This window comes from Dipodomys merriami, unplaced genomic scaffold (genome assembly GCF_024711535.1).
Source record: "Dipodomys merriami isolate MVZ:Mamm:240054 unplaced genomic scaffold, mDipMer1.0.p SCAF_17, whole genome shotgun sequence".
Lineage (NCBI taxonomy): Eukaryota > Metazoa > Chordata > Mammalia > Rodentia > Heteromyidae > Dipodomys > Dipodomys merriami.
This window is the reverse complement of record NW_027203048.1, coordinates 8,077,398-8,083,179: the sequence shown is the minus strand read 5'-3', so window position 1 is coordinate 8,083,179 and position 5,782 is coordinate 8,077,398. Positions and strand designations below refer to the sequence as shown.

Below are 5,782 nucleotides of genomic sequence, written 5' to 3'. Positions count from 1 at the left end.
GTAGTTTTTAGTCACCAGACTGGAAGAAGTGGCTGACCTGGCAGTGTGTGATTTAGGAGATGGGTGAGATGGTTTTGCCTTTTGCCCTTTGTTTTTCTTTTCTATTTGACTTTTCCTAATGAGTAGCAATTAATGTGATCATCTAAGAAGCTATATGAAACTAACTCACTAAACATAGCACTGATTGAAGAAAAAGACTTTTTTCTGAAGTTGTCTTTGGGACCAGTGGTTCTAGAATGTAATTAAATCTTGCTTCTTTGCATTAGGAGAAACTTCAGACACAGAGGAAAAAGCTTTTAGCCACTTACAAGTTTTTTGGAAAGGTGACATAATAATCAGTGCTCTCTGGCTTGAATTTCAGATCCACTTAATATGGTTTCACTCTCCTGTAAGTAACAGAGAAGGAGAAATGAAGCCAGGAGGCTTGGGATAGACTCTCCTCTTGTTAATTAAAAAAGAGGCCCTGAGGTAAGGTTGCTTTCCTCCACGGTGAGGCTGTTTGGTTACTTAACACCTAAGGTCCTGTGTGTGTGTGTGTGTGTGTGTGTGTGTGTGTGTGTGTGTGTGTGTGTGTGTGTGTGTGTGTGTGTGTGTGTGTGTGTGTGTGTGTGTGTGTGTGTGTGTGTCTGTGTCTGTGTGTGTGTGTGTCTGTGTGTGTGTGTCTGTGTGTCTGTGTCTGTGTGTGTGTGTGTGTCTGTGTCTGTGTGTGTGTGTCTGTGTCTGTGTGTGTGTCTGTGTCTGTGTGTCTGTGTGTCTATGTGTGTGTCTGTGTCTGTGTGTGTGTGTCTGTCTGTGTGTCTGTCTGTGTGTCTGTCTGTGTGTCTGTCTGTGTTTGTGTGTCTGTGTCTGTGTATATTCCAGTCCTGGAGTTTGAACTCAGATCCTGAGCATGGTCCCTGAGCTTTTTTTTTTTTTTTTTTTTGGGTCTGGTCGTGGGGCCTGAACTCTGGGCCTGGGCGCTGTCCCTCAGCTCTTTTAGCTCAAGGCTAGTGCTCTACCACTTGAGCCACAGCGCCACTTCCAGCTTTTTTCTTTTTGCTTATGTGGTGCTGGGGAATCGAACCCAGGGCCTCATGCATGCAAGGCAAGCACTCTACCACTGAGCCACCTCCACAGCCCCCCTGAGCTTTTTTGCTCAAGGCTAATACCTTACCACTTGAGCCATAGGTCTACTTCTGGGTTTTTGGTGGTTATTAGAGAGAGAGTCCCCATGGGCTTTCTTGCCCAGGCTGGCTTTGAACTCAGCCTCCTGAATAGCTAGGATTACAGGTGTGAGCCACCAGCACCTAACAATAAGGTCCTTTTTCCCCCTGGTCACGGGGCTTGAACTGTGGGCCTGGGCACTGTCCCTCAGCTCTTCAGCTCAAGGCTAGTACTCTACCACTTGAGCCACAGCACCATTTCCGGTTTTCTGAGTGGTTTATTGGAGATAAGAGTTTCACAGGCTTTCCTGCCCAGGCTGGCTTTGAACCATGATCCTCAGATCTCAGCCTTCTGAGTAACTAGGATTACAGGTGTGAGCCACTGGCACTGGGCCTCTAAGAACTTTTTTAAAGGTGACTATCTTATACATTTTACAAGCAAGAAAATGAGGTCCCCTCTTGCATGTAATTGCATTTTTCATAGAATTTAAATTTCTGTTGTAATTCTACTTCTAGAAAGAAAGAAAAAGAGATAAAGAGAAATTAATTTTAACAAAATTAGTGAATTAGGTAGTTAATTGGAGATAAGAGCAGCCTTTGCTGCCCAGGCTGGATTCAAACCTTTATCCTCAGACTTCAGTCTCCTAAGTGGCTAAATTTCTTACTACACACAATTATTAATATGGCTTCTCAGTTTTTTGGGAGGGGGTCCAGTCATGGGGCCTGAACTCTGGGCTTGGGTGCTGTCCCTGAGCTCTTCAGCTCAAGGCTAGCGCTCTACCACTTGAGCCACAGCGCCACTTTCGGATTTTTTTCTCTTTTTTGCTTATGTGGTGCTAAGGAATCAAACCCAGAGCCTCAGGCATGCAAGGCAAGCACTCTACCACTGAGCCACCTTCCCAGCCCCATGGCTTCTCATTTTACAAAGGCACATGCTGTCACAGCTTTGAAATTGTTAGTGGCAAGTCCACTAGACTTGCATGTTCAAAACCATTCATTTCTATAAAATTGGAATTGTCTTGCTTCTCAAGCTTATAATTTCATCAAAGATAGCAAAGTGAAAATCTCCTGGCAAGGGAAGTCAGTCACTCAGATTTTACACATGATTGACTACATATTAAAATATAGCCCACACTGCTGGCTCATGCCTGTAATTCCTGGCTACTCAGGATGCTGAATGAAGCTTGGAATATCACAGCTCAAAGCTAGCCTGGACAGAAGAGAGATTTGTCTCTAAAATAACCAGCAAAGGGCCAGATTAGAGGCATGACATAGGAGTAGAGTGCCAGCAAACTGAGTAGACTCCAGGTCCTGATTTCAGATTCCAGATTCAGATTCCAGCAATACTAATTACACTACAACCCATGCACAATTCCTCATGGTCACCCTTGCTCTCCTTCTTTAGCTAACCTAGAGTAGGTGATAACCTCCCCGCCTGGCCTGAAGACTCATCTTCTGTCCAGAACTTCAGCTGCCTGCCTTCTGGTCCCTCCTGATAATAATCAGTGATGCTCCCATTGGTTCCCCCATGGCAAGTCTTAAGCCCCTGTCCTATTGCCCCCAAATAAAAATTGCTTCAGATTTTGGAACATTTCAGTGTTCAATTTTTTTTTGGGGGGGGGGTGTCGGACATGGGGTCTGAACTCTGGTCTAAACTCTGGGCCTGGGTGCTGTCCTTCAGCTCTTCAGTTCAAGGCTAGCACTCTACCACCTGTGCCACAGCACCACTTCCGGGCTTTTTCTGCTTATGTGGTGCTGAGGAATCAAACCCAGGGCCTCATGCATGTGAGCCACCTTCCCAGCCCTTCAGTGTTCAAATTTAAGGTTTGGGGATATTCATCCTATCATTTGCTGTGACCACCCTAGGAAACAAAACCCTTGAGCTTTTGTAATGGCGCCTGGCCTTGGCCATTTCAATGCCCGAGTGTCCCCACCCCAATCTCCCTACCTGAATCTGGAGCAATCTGGACTCTGCTATCTGTCTCTAGCCTGTACCTTTCATTTCTCTCTTCGCTTGTGTTCTCCGTACACAGAACTCCATGTTCTCTGACCACGCTGTCCTTTATGGCCTTGAGTTTTGTACTTGCTGCATCTCCAGCACACCCTCCCTCCCCCCTCCCCTCTTCACTCTCCTTCCTTCTGCACGCCCTCCTCCTTCCTCTGAGCCTGGCAAACTTTTCCTCCATTTGTAGGTCTAGATCAGTGAGTCCTCTGAAATTTCCTCTACTCCATTGCATCACCCAGGCACATATAGCAGACTTTCTTCTCAGGTAAAAGTCTCCCTGATATATAACCTTTTGATAGATGAAGATATTCTCCTTTTTTTCCCCCCAAAGATTTCTTTTTTTTTTCTTCTGGTACTAGAACTGGCCTCAAAATCTTGCTTAGTTTTTTTCACTTAAAGCTGGTACTCCGTTACTTGAGCCACACCTCTACTTCCAGCCTTTTGCTTGTTAATTGGAGATAAGAGTCTCTTTGATTTATCTTCACAGCTGAATTTGAACTTTGACTCAGATCTTACGCCTCCTCAGTAGCTAGGAGTATAATGTGTGAGCCACCTAGGCTGACCAGAGGTTTTGGTTTTTGTTTGTTTTATTAGTGTGCATTTGTAGTTGGGGGAGAGTCAGGGTGACATTTCCATACACCTATTCAATGTATTCCATCAACTGCAGCCTCACCCCTTCTCTCACTCTCCCTTATCTATTCTCCCCACTTCTTAAAACAATTTCCACCAGTTTCATTGTTCTATTTCATACATACTTATAAAGTAGTTCAACCATATTCTCCCTAATTCCCTTTCTCCATTCCCTTTCCCCTCCCACTGACCCCCTCAGCCCAGCCCCCAGCACAGCCTGTTTTGCTCTTTCTTGGTGCATATTAATTGTATATAGAGGTTTTACCATGGTATTTTACACCTGTACATGTTATATTGTAGTCAGAAAATTCCCTCTATTGCCCTCAACCCTATTTTGTTGGTGGTGGTGGTCATGGGGCTAGAACTCTGGGTCTGGGCACTGTCCCTGAGCTCTTCAGCTCAAGACAAGCACTTTACCACTTGAGCCACAGTGCCACTTCTGTTTTTCTGGTGGTTTCTTGGAGATAAGAGATTCACAGACATTCCTGCCTGGGCTGGCTTTGAACTGTGAGCCTCAGATCTGAGCCTCCTGAGTAGCTAGGATTACAGGTGTGAGCCACCAGCGCCCAGCATCCTTAACCCTATTTAACAGTTTTTAGTAACATTCTTATTCCCTCTTCATGTGTAGATGCAATGTATTTCTTTGTGATGTAGATGCAGTGTATTTGGTGGGGGGGGGGGGCGGGGGGGCAGTCCTGGGGCTTAAATTCAGAGCCTTGCACTCTTGCTGGGTTCCTCTCCCTGCCCCCCCCCCCCTTACTTCTCAAGCCTGGCTGTGGCTCCACGTCTGGCTTTTTGCTGGTTAACTGGAGATGGAAGTCAGCTGGGCGCTGGTGGCTCACCACTGTAATCCTAGCTACTCAGGAGGCTGAGATCTGAGGATCAAAGTTCAAAGCCAGCTTGGGCAGGAAAGTCCATGAGACTCTTATCTCCAATTAACCACCAGAAAACAGAAAGTGGCGCTGTGGCTCAAGTGGTAGAGTGCCTTTGAGCTGAAGAACTGAGGGACAGCACCCAGGCCCAGAGTTCAAGTCCCATGACAAAAAAAAAAAAAAAAAAAAAAATGCATAGAAGTTTCTATCTGGGCTGGTTTTGAACAGCAGTCCTTAGATCTCAGCCTGCTGAGTAGCTAGGATTATAGGCAGGAGCCACCAGCTCCTGGCTGTATTTACATTTTACTTATTCTCTATCATATCTCCCCCTCTTTCCTCTCTCCTTTCCCTGAAACAATCTTTTTTTTTTTTTTGGATCCGGTCGTGGGGCCTGAACTCTGGGCCTGGGCACTGTCCCTCAGCTCTTCAGCTCAAGGCTAGTGCTCTACCACTTGAACAGGGCAACTTCCAGCTTTTTCTGCTTATGTGGTGCTGAGGAATCGAACCCAGGGCCTCAGACATGCAAGGCAAGCGCTCTACCACTGAGCCACCTTCCCAGCCCTCTTTTTTTTTTTTTTTTTAATATTGTTGTTTTAGAAGTGATATACAGTGGGGTTACCTTTGCATATCTTGGGTGATAAGTACATTTCTTTCCTTTTGCTTATTATCAGCTCATTCCTCCTGCCCTCTCATTCCCTCTCTCCCATCTCCACCCACAAGTTGCTTAGTTCACTTTCATCAATGTCCAGCACAACTGATGGGCCCTGCTGCTGCACTTTTTCACCCTCCTCATTGATGTGCACGTGTTTACATTAGGTATATATATGTATAGATGTAGATGTAGATGTAGATGTATGAGGTAAACAATACACGGTCATCTAAATAAGACAAATTCAGAAGAGGTCTTCTGTTTTCTTATAGTTAGGGTTCTTTTCAGTTGGTATATTATTTTATATACATATGAAGAGGTGTTTGGGTCTTATATTTTGGTAGCCTCTTTTGGTCTTACTGTGTTTGGGTATCTCGAGTCCTGTTTACTTTGTCAGATCATTGTGTTTTAGATCTAATATCTGCATATCAGGGAAAACATGCACTGTAACCCTGATCTTGGCTTACCTCACAACATGATTTGT

The 5,782-nt window shown here is 45.2% G+C and overlaps 1 non-coding gene across 1 annotated transcript; it reads right to left on the bottom strand.

Moving 5' to 3' along the window:
* Window positions 1-1,041: 1,041 nt before the first annotated feature.
* On the bottom strand, window positions 1,042-1,115 carry Trnaa-ugc (transfer RNA alanine (anticodon UGC)). Its single transcript has one exon. It is a non-coding gene; the product is annotated as a tRNA-Ala (tRNA).
* Window positions 1,116-5,782: the final 4,667 nt, after the last annotated feature.